The 24251-nt window shown below is 42.5% G+C and overlaps 1 protein-coding gene across 1 annotated transcript in view; it reads right to left on the reverse strand.

The window, feature by feature from the left end:
• Positions 1-23503, reverse strand: part of EDAR (ectodysplasin A receptor) — a 73913-nt gene extending 50410 nt beyond the window's left edge. The window contains exon 1 of the mRNA XM_033052281.1: positions 23429-23503. The gene's annotated coding sequence lies outside the window, so the exon portion shown is untranslated. The remainder of the gene's footprint in view (positions 1-23428) is intronic.
• Positions 23504-24251: the final 748 nt, after the last annotated feature.

Raw genomic sequence — 24251 nt, forward strand, 5'->3', positions numbered from 1 at the left:
TAATTTCTCTTTGCTTTTTTTGAGTACTCCATAGCAAAGGGCTTCTTTGTTCATTTACTATACAGGATCAGGTTTCCTGATGATTTCAAAGTACCCAGCGTTGCAGGACCAAGCCTGTCACCCTGTACCTGCTCAGGCCCTTTACCCTGTGCTGTTCAAAGATTCAAACCAGAGACTTCCCCACATATCACTGATATTACAAGGAGGAAGCAAAAGGTGTAACTCTGAGTCTTTGATAAGAGGAGTAATTTAAAACTGTACACTTTGCTCATTTAACTTTTTAGGGTTTTTTTTGCAAGGAAACATAAACCAACACTATAATTGTACTTTGGCCTGTGGGAATAATATCCCAGAAATAATGTCTTTGCTGAAAGTCTAGTAGCTTAAGATCTCTGTGGGGCTGCTTCTTTCACTGCAAGACCTATAATTAGCCATCCATTATGGCATTGAGCAGTGATCCTGAGGAAGCCCATATTTTCCCCCAAGCACCCGACACAGACATGGCAGAGAGTAGGTAGGGAATGCTCTGGAGTTCACCCTCCTGAAGGCAGGCAGCTCAGGGAGACTCTCCCTGGTGGCCCTTTGCCAGGGACACCCTGTGGGCACCTCAGTGTCTGGTACTGTGTCTCACACTGTGAACACCAGGATTGCTACAGTCTAGGTCCTAAAGCCAAGGTGGTGTGATTTGAGCCCCTCTCCCACCTTCTTTTTGCTTTGGGGTGAGCAAAGATAGCAGCTTTCTGGTTAGGATGGGTTGGAAGCCACTAAGCCAAGCAATCCTTTCCTCAGCCTTTGGACCAAACCTGGCTGCTTTGGAGATGGAGATGGCTTGGTGCTGCTGCTACAGGTCTAGCAGTCTGTGCTTCCAGGCATCAGATGATTTCCTGGTGTGACTGGAAGGCATCAGGGCTTACTTGCAGGGCATTTTACTGGCCAAACTGAGGACTGAGCTCAGACTGGATGAAATGGTGCATACAAAGAAGACCTGGCTGATGGTGTTTCCCTGTGGTTTTGGGAAAGATTTTTGCTCTCCTTAAAATAAATAAGCAATTTTTTCAGGTAAAATGCTATAAATATGTAAACTCTTCCACCTAGTAAATCCTACATTTGAATTGCTTTTTATTTTCCAAAGCCATTTCCCAATATTACTGTCTAAGACTCTTTTTGAACTAGAACTGAAATTATAAACGGCTAAGTAACTTAGAAACAGTGTTAGCAGGGTTTGAGTGTGTGTTTGTGAAGAAATGACTGGCTGGAAAACTCCTTTCTATGTGTAATCTTTATTACATTAATGCAAACCCCCTCTGCAAAAGTGTCCTGAAGGACTCTGGTGGTGGACAGAGGGCTGAGGAGACTGGTCCTCATCTCAACACATTCAAGGCACTGAGACCAAGGTACAAACATTCCCCAGATGTGCCAGACTTCACCCCTCACAGAGCTTCCTCTGCTTCCATCCTAAGTTTGTATTTAGAAAAGATATTGAATTCCTCCCCACTGACATCTGATGGTGGTTGCCGAGATGGGCTCTCCAAGGCTCAGCAGCATCAGGAACAGTTTCATAGCAGCTCTTGTGTTAGTACCCTCTAGCACTGTGTGCAAGGTAAAGCAAAACAAGTTTTTTTACAAGCACTTCATTACTATGGATCAATGCCATCACACACTCGAATTTGCTTTTCATGGATTCAGTGTAATGGGCACAGAGATGGTTTCTCTAAAGTACCAGAAATCCAGAATCAAGAGCATGAAGGAATGCCAGATGGGTAGTTCTCTGCTAGATTTGCAGTACTGTGCATTGATCCTCACCAGCCTACTACCACTGTGAGAAACAAATCCATGATCTGCCTCAGATGTAGATCCACTTTAACTTTACTTTGTCATATGTCTTTAATGAAGAAATGGATCCAGAGAGAAGTGAGGTTTCACTTAAAGAAGAGGTCCAGTTTTTCTGAAATTCTAGATGATCTTCTTCTCCATGATAACACTAAGTTGAAGGTTTGAACAAAGTATTAGTGTAACTCTCTAGACACTGCAATAGATCAGGCTTGAAGAAAAGCAGTTTATGTTACCAGATAGGTGCCATTTCATCTAGCAATTTTATATGTTGAAGTACAACTTATATTACTCATTCAGTAATGTCAAGGCCTGATCTTCTTCCAGGCATCTTTGGAGACCTGAGGGTAATTTTAGAAGGCAGAGGAAATTTATATATTTTTAAAAAATACAGTGATCTTTCCTCTTGGACATTCAATGTAATTGGTTCTCACACTCAAGAAACCCCTACTTTGACCTACTGTAGCCAATTTTTTATGTTCTCTTCTGTGATTTTCATAGAAGTTTGTTAGGCATTAATAATCAGTTCATATTTGTGATAATAAATTACCTAAATAATTTTGAAACCCTACTAGGGTGTTGCAAAGTGATCATATTGACAATCTACTATATGCAGCGGAAAATGTAAAAGTTGCATTTACCTGGATAGCTGGGAACGCCCATGGAAGCAAGGAAGAAGAAATGTATGCTTTTCTTGGGGAAAAGGGAGTTGTCCACTGACCAGGCAGTGGATCAGGAGCTTTCTGGATCTGTTAACCAAGCAATTCTTCTCATTGCTGGCCTCAACAAAGGCTCAACAAATCTATCCACATTCAGGAGGGTGGTGGCACCTGAGATGTCCTGTGTACTCTGCCTGACCCCAGTGTGCCACTTCAAAAGACAGTGAGGACGCTCAAGGTCCTGTCTCAGACCTGCCAAGCTCACATGGACACCTTACATAGCACAGCTTAAATGGCAGTAGTCACACATAGGCAGGCAAATGAATATAGCTCTTCAGAGAATCTTTTACTCATTTAAAATCACAGGCAGAAAAAACCAGCACTAAAAGATCTCATCTTTGAGACCACATAAAAGAAAGATGCAGAGTGATTTTCTGGTTTCAGGTTATGATGGTAGTCAGGGAAAGAAAACAGATACAAACTTCCAGTGGCTGGTGCCCACGCAATTATTTATTTCTACATGAACTGAGGGTGAAAATACTACTTTTTCTGACTTACTTCATACTCTTGCAGGTCGCCAGAAAAAAGAATCATGTCATACAAAAAAGTGCCATACAGAGTCCAACCAGCTGTGTTTTTACCTATAAACTGAACATATATGTGTAGGGGCTATATGGTATAATAAGTAAAAGTCATCAAAGGCACTATTCCTCCGACTTTAAAGCAGGCCTGCATTTTGAGGGCAGGATCAAAAATCTGGGGCCTCACACAGTAGATCTGTTGGATCAAAGGGGACAGGCTGAAGAAGTAAAGAAAAATCCCCAAACACCTCATTTTCCTGAACAAATGGAGCCTGTTAAATGTGAGTACAGCAGCTGTAGCTTCCCAGAGATCTCCAGCTCCTCCTGAGAACATCCTTATCAAAACTTTTTCATGATGGCTGTGATTTGCATACAAGTAGCATGATGCAGAAAGAAGCTAAGGCACAGAAATATCTCTGCACAGACAACCTCAGCTGTGTAGTGACCAACACTGCATTTGGGGTTCTCTGATTGAAATCTTCAGGGAGTTCCACGTTCAATCACTTTGTTTTGAACAAAAACTACAGCTTGTACACACTGTTTCTCGCTCCCTTCTTAATTGTTAGAAATTAATACCCTTGACACGCTCTTAAACCACACTGTTTGGCAACTATTTTACAGTGTAGGCAAACATTTGAGCTTAGTGCTAAATATGCGGGTGCTGTACATACACAAATAAAGACTGTCTCTTTCTCAGAGATCTTACAGTCTGAAAGATAAGAGATGAAAGAGTGCTTGGAAAGATGAGCAACCAGGGGGACTGTGGGAGTGGTTCACCTCAGTTAAAATGTAAAAACCTGGATATCATTCAAAGAATGTACAGATTTTGGCCCTGGAACTGTGCATTTTTTTTATGTATAACAGTTTTGTAATTAAGAAAAAAGCTGGAACTGTTAACATTTTCTTGTGCCTGGTTTTGCTAGGGCTGAGGTAGCATGTTGCTGGTAATTCTCCTGACACCCTCAAGCCGTCCTGCTAGAGTTATCCTCTGCACAAAGCCCAACACTCTTGTTCAAACCACTGGTCCTGCTCGGGCTTTGCCCTTGAGAGGGGTGAGATTTGGAGACTAGATGTCTCTTGTACACGATGGATAACTTTACATTGAAATACAAGAAATTTTTAGCCTTTTTTGCTTGCACATAATTAGGAAAGTTATGAGTCACAAAGCAAACAGAAATAAATGTGATGCAATCAGCATGTGCAATTCCATGATTCAATTTTGCAAACATTTCTTCAAACCAAATCTATCTATTCTTCAGTCATCAAGCATGGGTTAAACACAAGGACCCCCAGACACAAGGGTTCTGAGCTGCTCTCTCCTTGGGAAGGAGTAGGTGGGATGTAGGCTGCTGAGGCACAGAGTGGGGTGCTTAGCACTGCCCTGAACTCTTGCTCATAGTTGCCTCCAGGTTCCTAGACATGCAGGTTTTTGTTACTGGAGATGGAGGGACTTGTCATCAGGTAGCAGTTTCCACGGTACAGCAATGGCGTGGTAGATATCCATGGGTTGCAACTTCTTCATATGTCACCTTTCATGTGACACTTCCATCCACAATGAAAGGACAAAGATTAATTCTTCTTTCCTTCTTAATGTGGTTTAGTCACATCAGATAGTGCCTCTCTTGGTTTTTCGGATGACACCAGGATAGCTTGTTCCTCAAACAGTGTTTGAGATCAAACTTAACTGCAGATCACAGAGATGACAGAGATGATTTTGCTTTAGCAGTGTCAGAAGAGTTCAGATGGTAATAGGAATGATGTAGCTGCAGCTTTTTGTTTGTTTGTTTTAATCTAACAAAGTGTAGCAAGATGCCACATGCACATGAAACAGGCAATCCCTGGCATAAGGATGTGGTGTGTCTGTTGTAAAGGCAAAGGTTGACATTGCATTGTGAATCCAAGTGACACACTTGGAGCCATCCACATTTTGATTTCAAGCCAGTGAAACCAGATTTTCATTTTGCTAGAGCTGCTGGAAAGTTGGTGGAGAGGGAGGCAGCTAATGCCAAAGTAGAGCTATGAATGTTTCTTGTCATGTCTTCAAGTGATGCATTCCAGGGTTCTTCATTTAATCATCCAGAGATAAATAAGCTACCACTTATTAAAAACTAATTATCTTTTAAGCAGCACAGCTAAAAGATAATCTGTGTTACAGAATTCCTAGTGGCAAAACATCCAGGATTTTTTGCATGTAAAATCATGAAACTGTTATGATGCTTTTGAAGTTTTAACGCACTCATGCATTTGCTTTAAAACTACTATGCAAGCAGTAAACACTCTTGTTTGGGTCTGATTCTTCAAGGTGCAATACAGGTAGCTCTTCACTTAACTCCGTGGGCTCGTTCTCCCAAGTCTGACTTGATAGCTGATAATATTTTTTGAACTATGTGTTTGACAATCAGTGCAATAATAATAATAATAAAAAATAATCTATGGTTTTTAGTATCGATCAGTCTCTTCACCAAAAATTACATTCCCAGCTAGAATACTGAAGAGGCTTAACAAAGACACTTTGAAGGGAAAAAAACCCAAGACAATGCCTTTTTCTTTTGCTTCTCTAATTGCTGCAGATGTTGTGCAGTTGCACCTATGAAAACTTAAATATTACGTCTCTGTAACATTTTTGATCTTCATTAATTATAGCTCAGAAAAACCTTACAAAAAGCAGCCTGCCTCTTTAATACAAATAAGATTAATTGCATGGGTGTTCAGAAAATGAGCCACCAGTAGTTAAACAAAAAATGTTTGTCTTTAAGCAGCCCTTGAATGATTTTTTTTTTAACTGTTACAGGAAGTGAAGAGGCTGCCAAATTACCATGCCCGTGAGCCCCATTCTCATTATCAGCCTAAACGAACGCACACACCCCGCCACTTTCATCCTCTTCCAGGTCCAAGAAAAAGAAAAAGGAGGCAAAAAAACCCAACCAACCTTCCACACAAAGAGGTGTCTCTGAAGTCTGGAATGCACCCTGGCTGTTTGAAGACAAGATTTATACCTGACACCCTCCTTTAAGCTCATTGTTGAGACTCGCCTGCGTTCAAATCAACCGCAGACTGGCTGCTGCAGGTACTTCGTCTTACAACAACCACATCATCTAAGATAAATGCACCAGGAATTGCTATCACTTTGAGGTGGAAAAAAAAAACGGGTGGGGGGGGGTGGAAATCAAACCTCTGATGCAGGTAGTGGGTGGAGGAAAAGACAGATGGGCATGCAGGAGTGTGTAAGGGAGTGAGCAGGGAAGAAGCCAGCGACAGCCGCCAGCCTGTGGCGTGGGGCACAAGGATGAGATGGGTCTGGCTGCCTGTGTGGGCACCTGTGTTTTGGCCCAGCCTCTCCTTGCCTTTGGCAGCCAGGCTGTGGGATGCGGCATTGGGCGGGATCCTTAAGCCACCCCAGTGCCAGGGAAGTGGCAACCACTCAGGTGCTTGTGGAGAACTGAAAGGAGCTTTTTGTCCTTTGAGAAGGACTGTGCTATCAATTCATGTCATTCCCATATTTTCTGAGGCAAGCCTGCATTTTAGGATCCTGTCCCTAAGTAAACTGTGGTTAACTACTTTCATTCAGTTTCTTAAATTTCTCTGGAGGAAAACCCTTGGTAGTAAGGATTTAATTTTAAACTGAATCTGTCTGGTGGGAGGCAAAGCCATAGGGCACTGAGATAGGTGAAGCAAACAATAGGACAGACAGAAGAGTGTGCTCAGGACAAAGTCAGGACGTAGAGAAACACAGCTGAATGTCCTAGAGCTCAGGCTGCTGAAACTCTAGCATTAGCAGGAGTTGGGCTAATTATTGAAGGCTTTGAAGTGATGCAGTCAGAAAATGTCTGTCATAATGAGAGAATAAAACCTGGCAAATGGCAGAGATACTTATTGCCTATATCACACTGTTGCTTAAAGGCCCAATAAAATTTGGAGTGTAAGGATGCAATTTGTGGTGTACAACCAGCTAAGGAGCATTTTCCAGGGTGAAGAATTACCATGGCATTTGGAATAATGCCCCGTTAGTCCAGGGCATTCAAAAATGGTTCTGAGGAGATATTCTGAAATTAAACTGATAGAGAAAAGAAGGCAGAAAAAATGACAGCATAGGTACTTAATATAAAACTTTAAAGTCAGAAAAAATTGCCTTTCTGAAGCTTTCATAATGCCTATCTTAGATCCAGAGACAGAAAGCAATATGGGATCAGCAAAAATGCTAAGGTCCTAAGGACTGTTCTAGCACCACAGGTTTGACCTGCTACTGGGCAGGACCCATCAGCATGTCCTGGATTTAACCCAACAGAAGGACCTTTATTTGGTTTTCTGGTTCTCATTTCTCAATCAGTTAAGTCTCAGGGCTTTACAGGGCTTCTTCCAAAACTTCTGGGCTGACAGGGATGTTTGAGATCTGGGAAAAAGGAGCTGGTTTAATCCATTTCAGTTATAGAGCACTTTCTATATTTAGGATTTTAAATTATGTTTCATTAAGAATGCAAATTATGAGCATTTCTAGGACTCCAGGTACTTGCATGTCCCAGCTAGCACATAAGCCTCATGCCGTTACAAATCTGAATAAGGCAGGTTAAGTTTGCAGCAGAATTAAAATAGAGCAAAAGGGAGGATGGGAAGAGAGCTCGAACAACACATTCAACATTTGCCAGCTTGGGTGGAAGGAAAAACATCTACAATAGCACTGAACTGACACAGCTGCATGTGAAGCTGCAGCATCAAACTCAGCTTGGCCACAGGTATCCTGTTCCATTTTTTGCAATTGAAAAACTTACAATTCATAATTATTTTTTAGATTTTTTTTTTCTGAGCAGTTTTGTTGTTTTGTTTTGTTTTGTTTTGTTTTATTTTCTCTTGGGGGATTTGGAGGATGATGTCTTCTACCTGGTGCCAGCAAAAGATTCTCAGAGAAATCAGTTTCATCAACCTGTGACTAATTTACTGAAAAATGGAGCATGGCTCTGCTGCAGCAATCATGGGAAATGTTGTGGACACTTAGCCTGGAGCCTCCACAATTTGTGACACCAAGCTTCTGAGGAAACAGCATTCAGTATTTCATTCTGACATTTCAGCTCTTGACAGCACTACAGAATGCTGCTTGAACCTGAAGTCAAATGCAATAAACTGTGCACAGCTTTGGCAAAAAAATCCCCAAAACACAAAAACATGAGCAAAGCCAGTCCAGACTGCCATCACAAGAGTGGGAAACAAAAATACCTGGCTCAAAGCAGCCGCTTCACTGCTGCCTGCCTATTGATAATAACAGAATTTTCAAGAAGAAGTTACAGGCACTATCAGGGCCTTCTGGCCTAAACACAGAATCACAAAACCATTTACTTGAAAAAGAGCTTTAGGAACACTGAGTCCAACTATTAACCCAGCACCACCAAGTCCACAACCATGTAGAATCATTACGTTCTTCCTTTCCCAAAAGGGTCTTCAGCATCTCCAAAACAAGTAGCAATGAACAGTGATAAAAGACCATCAGAAGACGAAAATATGAATACAGATGACAAACTTGTACATTAACTGTGATTGCTCACATAATTATTTGTGATTAACTACTTGGCCAGGGTATAAGTGTATTTTGTATCTGTACACAATGTGCATTTTTTGTTGGTGTTGAACAGTTCTTACTGCAGTGACATGCTAAAAAGGTTCCAGAGAACTTTTATACACTGGTAATCACTGGGACTTTTAAAATTTCTTCTGAGCCAATGAAAAATGTGAATACTTATTTATATTTTGTATGTACCTATACATATGTATGCAGGCCTACATGGTAGATCCATAGACACATTTTAGGCTCAAGACAGTTTTTCTGCAGCCTATGAAATTTTGTTTGTACTTTCTTCCTCCTTTGTGTTTCCGATCTAATAATTTTACTGTTCTGAAAATGGAACTTCAAAGTTTGATGCTCGTTATGTTATTCAAAAATGAGAGCACCAGCAATGAATTAGACAGCAAATGTCCTGGATTCACCAGCAATTCCATCTCCACCCCCGGAGAGATGCAATCTTTCTCCCTGCCCTCCAAGCATTTGCTGGTGGTTTTGTCCCCATTTGGTCTTTTGCCTCTTATTAGCTCAGTTTCTCCCTCATTGCATGTGCTTTGTGGGGTCAATGACTCCTTTTAATGCTGTGTGACTCCTCTGGCTGCCATTCCCCACTCTACTTTAGCTCGAGCAGCACCTCAGTGGAAAGCAGCAGGTACCCCTTCCCCCTGCCAGCACCCTGTGCTGCTCCTACAGCCACTGGTCATGTCCCTGCTGCTTTTCATACACAGGATTTGAGCATCCTTTCCTACAACCCCTATGTTTGCTGCAACCCCAACCATCTGTTCTACCTGCTCCCTTCATGCACCCGTTCAACAGCCATTCAACTTCCCCACAGAAAGAAGGCGGCTGGACAGAAATCTCAGGCAACTCACTCTTGCCTACTTGGGGTCTATTGCTACCAGGCCAATGTGGCACCATGTGTCTTCAGCCTCTGCCTGCAGAGGGGTGGTCAATGTCAAGAATATCCTGCAAATTGAAATTCAGCAGCAGTCATGTTTATGACTTGAGAGGGCTGTGAGAAGAGCCCCTTCCTGCCTCCTGGCACACCTGTGTCTCTCCAAGAGTTGAGGACAGCCTGCCTGGTTCAGAGTCCCTTGGCATCCCCCAGGCCCTGGTCTGGGAAAGCTCTTAGAAGATGGCTTAGTTTGACTAAATGTGTTGCTCTGCGTAAGCAGTGGAAAAATCATATTTAGTCATATAGTCATACAAAAGTCATAGTGGTAGCAATGTATTCTACTGCAAAACCCTGTAATAGGAAATTATTTATTTTAATTAATTTATTTAAATTATTTATTTTATTTCTTTAATTAAGTAGTCATTATTTATGAATATTTGCTTGAAATAAATAAATAAAGGGCTATAGAAACATAATTTCTAGAAGATAAAACTATCAAATGCACAACAGCAGCTGAGGAACTACATTTCTTTTACAACTTGTCTAAAGTGTCACCTTGCAGGGACCTGAGGGCATGTTAAAGTGAAGAGCTTTAAAACAGAGAACAACGAAAGCTAATTCTTCTCCAAAAAAGGCAAACAGGAAACTTGTTTAAAGGACAAAGCTTTCGGTGCAGAGCAAGTGCTTGTGTTCACATGTGTGCTCAGGTTGCTTTCAGAGTCTGTTTTATCGGCTCTCTTGGCTCAGTCTCCAAAAGACATCTACAAAAACTCATGTATGCACATAAGTGCCAAATGTGTACACAGCATCTCAGTCACTTCGACAGCAAGCGACAGTTAATTCAAACCATGCATTACAGAGAGCTCATCCTTTCATGATAAATGATGGTACTGATAGATGAGTTATTTTTACACTGAGCTTAATTATGTCAAATCTCAGCCCACAAGTGTGCAGCAGAAATGGTAGCATTTTTCTTTGTTACTAATAAGCTCTGTTTGTTATTTTTCTTCTGCACTATTCACATGTAATTAAAAGTGACCCAAACCCACATAAATTATATGCCAATTAAAACCCTTTCATCTTTGTTGTCATGTCATGACATACTGGATATACAAATCTTTACAAAAAAAAAGAAAAAACAAAAAACCTGCCACAAGACTGCCCTGTCTCTTAGCACCTCATGGTACATAAGTTTATAGCCTTGAGGAAGCAATGGCTGAGTTTGCCTATCTGCATGGAATCAGTTCTGTACATTTTTCTTGCCCAGACTGTTACATATTTGAAGCTCCCCACTTGAATCCTGACATCCTGTTTATTCCTCACACATGTATTCTTCTTGTAGGAAGAAGTCAAAGCTGTATACAGAGATACAAAATGGTTCTCCCTAATTTATGTGCCCAAAAAAGCAAACTTCTCCAAAAGGGAGTAACTTCAGTCTTTTAAACATAAAGATCAAACTGTACTGTTGCCACTCCTAATGTGGCATCAGCAGCTGAAGTCAGCGTGCCTACTAGCAGAAAGGCATATTAGCTCAGTCAGCAGTTTCTCGACCAAAACCAATTAGTTTACAATACAAATGTCAGTGTTCAGAAAATACTATAGTTACTGCACAACTTTTAAACTTCAAAGCCACTCAAAAACCTGGAAATACAGATCTAAGATAACCATTGATACCACCGCCACTGAAATTGCCCTGCAACATCTTTCTCCTAAATCTCTGCTGTGTTCTCTGCTTGCACTCTGAATAATTTTTCTTTAACAGATTAAAATGTATTGCTATAACTTAAGTAAGGACCAAAGGCTTGATTACAGGCTATGGTTAGCACATTTCAGAGGAGTGTATGGTTTCCACAGATCAATTTATTGGTGCAGGTGTATGACACACTTTGAGTAAAATGGGACAACATCAAATACTCCCTCTGTTTAATTTGGAGCAGGGAGCTGAATTTCCAACACCTGCATCTCAAGAGAGTGCCAAAGCTATGGGGTTATTGGATATTTGCAGGAGGTCTACTTTGTGGTTTTGGTTTTTTTAAACTGGATGTATTTACCCAAATTTTAAGTGGATTCCAAAGCAAATGGGCTTTGTATGGCCATGAAGCAATTTCCCACACACTTCCACAGCTTAATTGTGCATCCCCAGCACCCTTCCCCTGCAGATCCCAGAGGTTTCATGGTGCACTACGGCAGGTGACAAGGGTGAGCATGTCACAAGATTTGTGAGCCAATGACAAATGCACATGTCCCAGTTAGAAGAACTTCAGCTGGAGCTGGCTATTGGCCACAAGACACTCATCCATCAGAAATCATCTTTCAAGCATGCTAGTGCTCCTGGAGTCTTAGCCGTCTTTGTCTTTAACTAGCCTGGACTAAGGTCGAGCATTTTCCCCAGGAAATTTTCCTGCTTCACTGGGGATCAGAACAGATTCACAAAAGGAACAGTGCCTTAATGGACTCAGTGCTCCACAGCAGACATAGAAGATGGCAGCATCCTTGCTACAGTCAGAGTCAGGGAACAGTCACCTCAAAGCAGAAATCTTCAAAACACCTTGGCCATGACCCTGGCAGGGCTTAGAAACCTGACAAAGCTTTGCCATACAGTCTTCCAGACTCCCCCCAAATTCCACCCTATGGAATCCTTCCTACCACTGCTTCATATCTTTGCACCTAATACACCTATCATCTACAGGGCAACACAAGGCCAAGCACCTCTACCTGCCAGGATCCTGTTTTGTTTGAACACAATGTTGGAAATCTTCCCTCTAAGTGGCTGGGGGCTGGCTGGCTGGGCTCCAGAGACTGGGAGCTGGTCAGAGCCCCTGGCCAGGCAGTGTGGCTACACAGGCTCTCTTAGGTTTGTCCAGCTTCCTCCTCTTGCAGCTTTTCTGTTTTGCATGAGACAGTTTTTGTCTCTTTTTCACTCAGACACGTGACTCCCAAACCTAGTGACTGGGGCACACCTGGGTAAGGGTTTGGAAACTGGGCTCCAGTTCTTACTCTGAGCTAAATTTAGATATGTTATTACCCATAGCCTACATCTCCACCCACTTTGGCAATGTGTATGGACACCCCAGCCACCATGTGGCAGTATTCTTTTTCTTTTGCTCTCCAAATTGTCACTTATGCCTAGGAAAATGTAACAGTTAAAAAACAAAAGGGATAGACAGACAGACACCTCTTTTGGAATGCACAAGAGCTGGGGCTGGGGACACTGCTGTGAGTAAAACAGCTAAAATCTCCACAGGCTGAAGAACACATCGAGCCCAGATGGCCCACCTGAGCTCCCTGAGCATGTGGCAGTGTGACCTGACCGTTCTCAGCAGGAGGACTTGACGTGTGGCATGTGGGTCTGCTCATCCAGCACAGGCCAAGCCAGGTAAAGCATGTCCAGAAGCACACGTTCAGGCATGCAAGGAACTCACTGGATACAAACGTGGGTGTTGAGGTATGTAGGTACCTCTGCAGTGAAGTGGAGGCAAGCAAAATTTCTTAGGATCTAAGTTTCAGACTTAGCATGTGAAGTGACTTGTCTGCTAGCCATCCAGGTTCCTCCTTAGGATTAAGTCCTTGAAGATGATCTAACAGCATATCTGCTGCTCACCTCAGAGTGCTGCCGAATCAGACTCAGAGAGGGCCTGTTATTCTATGCACTTTTCACACACCCAGCACTAATTGCTCTCCTGTGATTAAAGTATTTCATCTATGTATACAAAAAAAGCATGAAAACTCCAAATGAAAAATATTGCAAAGTTAAGCAGAATTGTTTGTGAGTTTGCATCTGCTCTGCAGAAGTGGACATGCCTATGAAGCTAAGCAGAGGTCTGTGCACACCTCTTGTTAAAGAAATCCATCTAGAAGTATAATTGTAGGGGAAATACCACAGAGAGCAGCTCCTGCATGTATTTCTGGGAAACCTGAGCTGTTAGCACTGTCTTTGCACTTGACTTTGCAAGGGCAAAAGCAGCTATCTTTCACTCATTTTGATTAAACATATACAGCTTCAGCCGCTTGTGCAGCAATTGCACTTTTTTCTTACAATTTTAGTCCATCTCTGATACAGGCACAGGCAAGAGCAGATAAAAGTACACCAATATTTTAAAATAAATGGCAAAAATACCACAACACCAGGACTGACACTCAAGTCTTCCCTCTCAAATCTTTATGCCAACCAGTTTTAAAAGGCACAGACAGAAAGTTCTGAAGAAACAAAACAAATCCAGACATCATGCTTTCCTCTCATTTTCTTTGCTTCTGTGTTTTAGAATTCCAGAAGAAAAGGCATGCATACAGAGAATTTTTTTTACTTTAGCTGCTAAACGCATGTATCATTCCACTGCTTTTGTCCTATTTTTGTCGCATATATTTTAAGAAATAATTTTATGATGCTTCTTATGAGCATCTCTAAAATTCTCCAGGGAGGCTTGCATAATTAGCAAGATCTTACTGAATTAATAAGACGGAGCACTTTGGCAAAGGCATTAAAATAATGCCAAGGCTGTACTGTGGATGTTGAGCTCAACTGCAGTGTTTTGTTGAAAGCAAGCACTCTCTCCCAAAGCAGCCAGTGGCTCTACCAGCTGTAAGCCCATCACTTCGCAGTTGCAGATTCTTGCAGTGATGCCATACAAAGCCTTTTGAGCCGCTACAAACCACAACAAGTTCAAAACCTGACTCATGTCTAGAACTTCGACTCACTCTCTGTTGCTGGCTTAGTCACTGCCAGCAGCCCTACATGCATCTGCTAATCCTGTGGTATCCTCAGCACCGTTCCCTCCTGTGGGAAAGCCCTGGTTAGTCAGACTCGCAGCAAGGCAGGGTATTGTTAGATTTCTCTTACCATTGTGCTGCTTTGTTCTTCTTGCATTCTCATCTTAATCACGGTGCGAGCTGTTGGCCTTCCACACTTTCTTTGTGCCTATGTAAATTCTGTGTTTGATGCAGAAGAGGCGGAGACGATTTCTAAGTTAAGGGGCAGGTGTGAGTGAAAGGAGCAACCCAACAGCCAAACTATTTGAAAAAGAAACCTTTAATGTCTCATCAGCTCAGCACTTAAAAAAAAAAAAAAAAAAGCCTTCATAACTTGCCTCGAAAACTGGAAAAACAGGGTGTCTAGCTATAATTTAAGACATTAATAACAAGAAAATACTGCAGTTCCCTGACACATTTTGACTTTTGCACAAGTGAAATGCTATCTTAAAACTAGGTCTGGTTATTAAAATGTGAAACACTTTCAGTGACAAAGAAATTACAGACAGGCTTTGCCCAGGTTAAATTTTAGAATACACCTGAAAAAAAAGGTTCTTTCCCTTTCTTAAATGGACATTCTGAAAAGGATATTTGCAATGTAACAACTTTACAGGACGGACCATGGATTTCAGAGGTATTTAGTGGCTACCATAACCACCCCTGAAACTGCAGCCTTGGGATGTGACAACCCAGTTAACAAAATAAGCTTCAGCAAAAAGTAGTTTTTTACCTGCAAGCAATGAGTATGCACTTTTTCAGTCTGGAAGTCTCCTTTCCAGCACAGAAAACACAGCAAAGCAAGAACAAACATATCCTGTCGTACAGGAACAGAGGACAGTACAAGCTGTCTAAATCTCCATAATTTATTTTTATTTCCCTGGTCTAGAAAAAGCTTTCAGGCCTGTAGTTAAAGCTTAAGAACACAAGTAGCTTACTTGCCTTTTGTAGGACAATGTGACTATATTAACTTGTGCGTGTGCTTATAATTATGATATACTGAGAACAGGCAGATAAAGTTACCTCACCACAAGTACCTTTACAGTCATCATGGAAACCTCAACAAGAAACCAAAAGTCAAATTTCTTATTGGATTTATTCCTTCTGCTGAAATAATCATTTTTTTCCATGGCTGACTCATCTAGAAATTTTTTATGAAGTTAGTAGCAAATGCAAGCATCCTGCTCTTTGCACCTTCAAAGCTATCACATAAAGATAACAGTGTTTTCTTTTAATCTTTTTTTTTTCATTACTGAATATTATGCTTATAACAATCCTGCTTTGCTACAGATGGTTTCCTGTTGTTTCTGCCAAATGTGAAATAGCTATAAAACTTGAAAAGGTTCTGATGCTGTCACTGAATGAAAAATTACATCTACAAGGGAAAATTAAATACGAGCCTTAGACTTCAATTTCTTTAATCTTACTTAGTAAGTGAACTTTTTTACTCTCACCCCCAACTCAAAGCTTCCGATAACATGACCTGAAGGGAAAAACACAGCTATGTGTTTTAGTCAGGTATAAAGTCTTCATTAACAAAAACAAAAAAAGAGGAAGGGGAAGTAGATAATTCTCATGTCCAGACCAACCAAACAGCCACCAACTCCAGCTGACAAGAGAGTGCCTTTGGCTCAGTTTCATAAAATACGTAAAGCCACTTCTGTTAGAAGACAGTGAAGTTCCTGTTTTCAGTGCTATAATAAGGAAATCTGTCACCTTAGCAGACAAATTACTAGAAAATGGCTTGTGTAATCCCAAGGAGACAGAGCCTTTGCTCCTTGCGTGGGCAAACCTCAGTAACTCAGTGACAGCTTTACTTGAACACAAAAAGAGTATTAGAAGCACTTTAAAGAAAAATTGCATTTTTTACATATGATGAAGAAAACTCTTGTTGCTCTAATGCTCTCTTTAGGCACAGATTCAGTGTTAAATAGGAGAAGGGCTAAGAAAAAGATATTTTAAAACCAGCAAAGTAACTTACTAAGGCACATAACTTACTAGTGGAACATCAATGAACAAGTGAGCCTCACATCTCTCTCAAATTTCTATCAGTATTTGACTGGCACCACAACAACAGCCTCATTTTCTAGTAAAAAAAAAAAATCAGGGGCCATTTAACCACATCCTTCTACCAACGAGGTAAGACTGTGCTCGCTGCCATGGATCTGCCTCTACAGGCAGTGGAGGTAGAGGCAAAGAGAGTAAATATGAGAAATCGCTCTGTCATTTTGAGTGCATTTGTCTGCTGCTGCACATAGAAGGTCTGATATCTTAGAGCTCTCCACCACAAGAAGCAAATATTACATTGAAGATTTGCAAGCACCCATTTCTGCAGGAAAAAGGGCATTTAATTGTAATCGCACCCAACCAAGACATTAGACCTCAACTTTCCAGCTGCTCAGACCCTACTATTCATTCTAGGGTTTGGATCTGATACTCATTTGCTACAAGACAAGTTTCACTCTTGGTCGGAAAGAGAAGTTGATGAGATTTTAGGGGTTTTTTAACCTGTGCAGCCTTTCCCTGCTGTAAAGGCTGCCATTTAAAAGCAGAGATAGAGGTGACATTGAGGGCAGGAGTGAGTGGAAAATATGTACACTCATCACGCTGCAGCCAGATGTCTCATCTACATGTGGACTTGCCTGTCCCATGCGATGTACCCCCAAGGGCACCACTCACTGCCTCCTCAAAGTCGGTCCTGGTGTTTCCCCATGCATCGATATTTGCAGCATAGATACCCATTTGTTTGTTGAGTCTGACTTCCACCAAAGCTAAATTAGAAACAGTCTTATGCAAGCTCTGAGAGACCTGCACCATACTGGGCACACTCCTGTAGTCCAGCCCAGCTGTGGCTCCTGGTTCATTGTGAAGATATCCAGGTTTGGGAGAGCAGGGGTGCAGGGCACCTGTGAGGCTAACATGCTGGACCTACTGCTTTCTCTGAGAGACCCTGCACAGTGCCTGATTTTGTCATCTGTGAAAACCACTGACTTATCACTTGGGCCAGGAAAGCATTCACAGACAAGCATCCTTTATTTCTCTTTTGCGGTGTAGCCTGTGTACATGGGGATCTTGGAAGAAAATCAGAAATTGACAGGCAGGTTGGAGATCTGATGACGTGACTGGAGAGTCTCCTGTTAGCTTTACCAGGAAGTATATCAAGTTCCTTCCTATTAATTTTATCAGGTTGGAGCTTTTTTTAATTTTTTTTTTGTTTTGTTTTTAAAATTTATTTTATTTTATTTATTACCAATTTTATCATTTGGTCACCAGCTGAATTGTTTGCACCTTTCACATTCAATTAAATACCACAAAGTACTAGTACTGGATTTTTCTCACAACTGGTTAGAAACCATGATGGAAAACATAACCCTGCCACATCAGAGACGTTCTTCATATACCATACAACATTTGCATCTAGGTTTCCTTGTTGCTAGCCAGTGCCATCTGTTATCTGTTTTGGTCTGCTTAGAAGAACTGGCAATTCTTGAAAATTGAAAGCAAGACAAGAACAATGGCTTTTTCCTTTGTATTTTACATCCCAAAGAAACTAACTGGATCTACACATGCACAGAAAATATAGTCCTCCAACTGGCAATATATTAGAACATGCTTTTTCTGTATGGAAAATTTAAAGAGACAAGACTCATCATGGGGAAGTTGAATTTAATGAAATAAATCTGTGCCCCACAATGCCTGGATATTCAGTTTTACTTTTGTCTCTCTTGGAGGGTGTTGACACTCCAACTTGGTGATGGAATAAATGCTGACAGCTGAGATAGTTACTGCCCTCAGCTGTGCACTCTGTCCCTCTCTTGGAAATTATTACCCTCCTGCAGCTGGCAAAACTGGATGCTTCGTGAAACCAACTTCAGACCGCCAGACTTCACGCCAGCCTCGGCTTACGCGGATCCGCCAGCCCATAAACTCCCGTGGCTTGGAGGTGAGCCCACAAGACATTGAGCCATGCCTGCTGTGCAGGTGGTAAACACTCAGAAAGAAAGGGGTGGCCAGTTGAAGGTGCTGCTGCTTTGCTTGGCCCCCTGTCACGTACCACTGTATGGGTGGCAGCCCACAGATCATTCTTTCCTATTTTTGTAAATACAAACTTGTCTAACTCAGGGGACGCATTGTCACCAGCTACCCACCGAGAGAAGAAATGGCAAAACACCAAGTGACAAAAAGAGAACGACTCCAGACTTTTCATTTTTTGTGGACTCCAATACAAAGACAAATGTTACTTAAGGATGGCAATTTCAAGTTTTGCTTTGTTTTAAGAGGTAAATTGAAGTCCCTCATGTATGAGGATGTCATCAGTTTCATAGTTCCTAACCAGAGCAACCTATAAACCAGCACCAGGTATTTTAACAGACTCTGCCTTTTTTAGCCTTTGATATCATCTGTTACTCATATTTTTCAGTCCCAGTGTTTCTCTTCCAAGATGTGTGATATAAATGTACAGGGTCTTTTAGTCTTCTTCTTTTCAGCGACAGAAGCCAAGTTCTAGAAAGCCTCCATTTATCAGCTGTTACTGTACATATCTTTTTCCCTCCCTGATCCTCCTCCCAAGAAGTGGAGTGTATATGGAGTTCCAAAAGAAAAATGGAGCATGTCCTAGGAATGGATCCTTCTAACCTGGATAATTACAAATATCCAATCCTGAACTAATAAAATGGTTCTTGCTCAAATGAAATGTAAAATTCTGACACAATCTGCAAATAATTGTATGCTGTTTAACTGGGACTTCAGTAGTTCTTGTTTGTGATATATCCAAAGGAAGAGATGGATGCACTGTCAGAATTAAAGCTCTCTCATTATTTGTCCATATGTTTCTGCTTTGGTCCCCAGCCTGTTACACTGCTGTAAGGAGGATAAAACTTAGTCTTCATATGCAACACAGCCTCCAGGGGAGGTAGGGAAAAGAATGAATCTTTCCTGGGGTCCTTCTTACCAAAGAGCTGGCTTGGACTTGGATGCAGCTAAGTTTTGCAGCACCATATCCTTCCTGGCTGTAAAGCCCAAAGAACCAGAGTCTCATTAACATGATCCTCAGGGGAAGTGCATTCATCAGTACTTGCACAGCAGAGACAAATACAGCAAGAAACTGGAACTTAGGTGTCTTTCTGTGCCAGGCTCCAGTAGGGAGCAAGTATGTCACTGAAGATTGGTTGGGAAGAGCTGATTGCTGAAGGGTAGCAACTAGATTGATCTTAGATTTTAAGATCAAAAGGGTCTGAAGTCCATCAACATTCAGGATGTTGCAAGTACAGTCAAACTAAGTTTTCTGAACTCTTTTGCTTTTACTCCCCAATTCACCCATAGCCATTGACGGTATCAAAGTAACATTCTCAAAACACAGTATGCTGTGCAGATTTTTACTATCAGAGCAGGACCCTGGATAGTTAGGTCACTGAGATCCTCCTAGCTTCCTCTGCACAAGTGAAGCAAGGATCAGCTGAGATACCACCAACTGCTGGAGAGGTTCCTTGAGGGGCAGGGAATGGGATAACATCAACCTCCCCAAAAAGACTTTCTGCTATAAAACTTACCCAGCTCTGGCAGTCCGTTCTGCCACATAAACTCTTACCAGCCATCTCCTCCCAAAAAGCAAACAGGAAGAATTTAAGACACCAAATAAAAAAATAAATAAATCTCAGCTCTGCAGAACAGAATCGGAAGAAGAATGCCAGAAACTCTATGAAATCCACCAGGGACTTAGCTATTGATTTTGCACTGCAGATGGTCAGACATTATGGTAATGTGGCAATGTAAAACCTGTTGCTAGATTCATGGTGGGTGATTCAGTTCAAGCATTGTGGCTCAACTTCACAGAATGGCACTTCTGACATTTCAGAACTAGCACTTGCTTGCGTCAGATCAGGAGGATGTGGCCTTGGCTCCATCTCCACAGAGATTTGAAAATCCACTGGCAAAGCTTTTACTTCCTAAGACAATAGCAGATAATACTTTTTAAGTAGTTTTTGTTTATCTTTTATTCTTTTGTTTCTAATGGACTCCTTCTGAATTTGAAAATAATGTTCTCTGTACTTTTCTTCTGATTTCCCCAGTGGAAAGAAACTGAAAAAGCTGATCTACGTCAAGTCGGAAGAAATGTGTGCACAGTTAATATGATTCAGGAGACAGTATTTGATCACTGAATGCTGCCTCAGAGCCAGCAAGAGTCAGGCACACCACCCTTGTGGGAGTTCTGCCATTGACTGCATGGGCCCAGAATCTCATCCATTTGTAACAGAATTGGATGAGTGATAAATCAAACAAAAGAACAGCAAGTTACTTGGCCTCCAAATAATATTTGTATGTTCTAGTCTTCTCTGTATGAAGGCTCCCAGTTTTCTGGGACAAGTATAGTCAAACACTTTTTCCATAAAGTGACCACTGGCAGAGGTCACCAAGGTGGACAGTCTTGCATATCACAATTCCATCGTGGTTCAGTAATATCTAATTCTTTACAGGGACTTACTTACCATCTTGTAATGTATACGGTAAGAAAGTGTCTCTGTTTTCGCAAGTACCTCCCTACCTATTGACACACCAGCCAGAACTTTTCTATATGTTAGGAGAATAGAGTTTTCTGCAACAAGAGTTGCTGCTTCAGGACCTGTTGAGTAAAAAGGGGTACCCACTACCTTCTATTGCATCATAAAATATAAACTGGGTCTTGGGGGCCAGGGAGGCACCAGAAGGCAGTAAAGGCCTGGTTTCAGAATAATCAGAGGGAGAAATGAGATACACCTACAGGAGGGAATGGAAAGGCTGGTCTACACTCAGCTTCACACCAATGACTCACATAGGGTGGGGCCACACTGGCACCTCTCTGGTTATTCTACTATAGGCAGTAGCTCACGTAGCAATTTATCTACCTTTACCTAAAAAGAGAATATTATATCACAGCATAGATATGATCTGAGACCCAGTTCCATGCTAGCATGGTTAAAGGAAACAATTCTGTTGAGGATATTAGAGGGGAATTCCTCCATTGATGACAACATGAGAAAAACATTATCTTAATATTAATCTAATCTTGAAAAGCTTATGCTGCTATTTCTTGAAAACTGAGACTTGGATCATTTATCTAATACAGTTATATGAGTTCAGTTAGAAACTTTAGACTATGTTATAATATTTCAGCCCTCTAAGAAGTGCCACCTCTACACATAAAGTTGAAATGCTCCACGTGAAGTAATTTTCAGAGGAACTCTTAACAACCCAACGGTAAAACTGCATTCAGTTCAACATTTTCAGTGAGATGATTTCCATGGCACACAATTCAGTAGGATACCTTGAAAATTACTATCTCATGATCCTATGTGAAAAAATAAAACATCACATGTTTTTCATCTAGCTGCAATAGAGAAAAAAATCAGTCTATTTATGCCAGTGGTTTTCTGCAAGAGCTATCTATGTACTAAAAAGAAAAAAAAAAGCCTGCTGGCTTTTTCTGGGCACATTCTCATCTGAGCTCTTTTTTGTGGTCAGACTACATTATTGCAAACAGAACACAGCTACACTGTGCCTTACCAACTAAAAGAACTGGTCTAAGCTCTGGTAACAGTTTTACCATTGTCAATGATCTCCAGGGAAAATGGGTTCATAGGAGGTTACCTGTTCCCACTGGGCGGTGTGGAGACACTTGCTGCTGTTGAATATATTTCCTTTATTTGAGAGTTCTTGTCTTTTTTAATTTCTCAGTTAATTTCTTATCAGTGTTGGTCTTCAGTAGAGGATACCTAAACTTTCTTTTCACTTTGTACAACTTAGACACTTCTGACAGAGAGTAAAGAACTGAGTAATCCTGATAATAGTCATGGGGTTTGACCCTACTTTGCGCAGTCACATTAATTTCCTTTTAAAATTTGCGATCTCCCACGATTTTTCCCATAGAGCTGCCAGAGATTTCCACCATTTGCCCAAAACATTTCAAGACCTATGATTCGAAACTGCAGCATACACCAACTCCCACCTCTGCTGTACAGGAGGGGCAGCATGGCCTTGCCTACTCGAATGAACAGCAGCTGAAAGTAAAAATTTCCTTGTAGTTTGAGGCATGTAGAAAGGTCTGGGGTGATACCCCAAGGAGGTGGTGTGACTAAGCTCCTTGGCATTCTCTTACTATTGCTGAGGATCTCACCCCACTGGGGACAGATCCTAAGTGCCATCCATTGCCCTTTCATATGATATCTAAATCTTCACTACTTGTAAAAATGAAAACACCTTTTCTCTTAGGCACACCAGTGTCTAGCTGCACTTTCTAATACGCAGTATCAGTGCTGCAGCCGTGGCAGCAGCAGCAGCTAAAACCACCCAGCTCAGTGCAAATGACAATCTTTCATAGTCTTGCAAGGTTCTCAGAGGCCACTTCACCATTGGAGCAGGTTCTGCAGTCCCAGCTGAGCTCTCTGCCCACTCAGGCACAGCTGGGCATTTCACAGCTACTTTGGCACCACTTATGGCTACAGAGTCCTGTGCTTGGAGCAGGTATCCAATACCACTCTGCCCAGGCACTTCTCAATGTGGGCAGCAGCCTGCTTTCCTCTCCGGACCTCAGTCTCACAGGACCCTTTTATAGAGAGATTGTGGAAGCAGGGAAAATAAAAATCAGAATACTATGAACATGTATTCTCATGTGTATACAGTCAGCCACAACACTATCAACACAACGCAACACAACACACTGTGATATTTTACAGCAATGGCTGGGATTTCAAAGGTATTGTAGCAGTGCAAACAGTACAGCCAATTTAGTTTGCAGTGTTAACACAAAACCCAAAAGAGAAGTTCCACTGTCCTCTGGAGAAACTTATACTTCTATTGAAATAAAAACCTACTGGATCGTCTAGAGTTTAGAAACCAGTCAGAACATCAGTACTTCTAATAATGAAAAATCTTCACATATTCTGTGGGAAGAAACTTGAACTTCTAACCAAAGTTGCTACGGGGAACTGTAGCTACTTTCCAGCACTCACAGAAAAAAGAGCAGTTTTTCAGTCCTGTGCTAGGAACAGAGAAATTCACTGGACAGTAGACTTCTTTCAAACGAAGCCTAAACCAAACACGATTTCCATACAGGACCCTCAGTGACATCCCGCAACAGAGCGGATCCCGCACACTGGCTCTTGTGAGAGGCAGCCGATGTACTCGACGGGATGCTTACCTTGCACAGACGGGCTCACTGCCTCCGAAGCCCGGAGAAGGGCTGTCCACAGAGAGCGGGGTACCCGGAGCTGCTCCAATGGGCACACAGAGCGGGATCCTCGGAGCTGCTCCGACGGGCACACAGAGCGGGGTACCCCGAGCTGCTCCGACGGGCACACAGAGAGGGGTACCCGGAGCTGCTCCAATGGGCACACAGAGCGGGATCCTCGGAGCTGCTCCGATGGGCACACAGAGCGGGGTACCCCGAGCTGCTCCGACGGGCACACAGAGCGGGGTACCCGGAGCTGCTCCGGCAGGCACACAGAGCGGGGTACCCGGAGCTGCTCCGACGGGCACACAGAGCGGGGTACCCGGAGCTGCTCCGGCAGGCACACAGAGCAGGGTACCCGGAGCTGCTCCGGCAGGCACACAGAGCGGGGTACCCGGAGTTGCTCCGACGGGCACACAGAGCGGGGTACCCGGAGCTGCTCCGGCAGGCACACAGAGAGGGGTCCCGCTCGCTCGGGCTCTCACAGGTGCCAGCGCGCGTCTCCTCCGCCCGCAGAGTTTGTCATGAATGTCCCCAGCTGGGTCCCAGTGAGCCCAAGCACCTCGGAGCCGTCAGCCCAGGCCGCCGCGGTCCCCTCGCAACTTCTCCTTCCCCTCGCTCTCCGCTGGGAAGTTCGGCAGAGCCGCGGGCGCCGGAGCGGGCTCCGTCTCTGCGAAAACTCGCCTGCCCCACCTAGAGGAGCCCCGCAGGATGAGGAGGAGTCCCGCGTCCATGCCCGCTACTGTCGGGCTCGGATTTGGATGGTGAGCAGGTTTTATCTGGTTTGGCTGAG

Source organism: Catharus ustulatus, chromosome 2, assembly GCF_009819885.2.
Source record: "Catharus ustulatus isolate bCatUst1 chromosome 2, bCatUst1.pri.v2, whole genome shotgun sequence".
In the NCBI taxonomy this organism is placed as follows: Eukaryota; Metazoa; Chordata; class Aves; order Passeriformes; family Turdidae; genus Catharus; species Catharus ustulatus.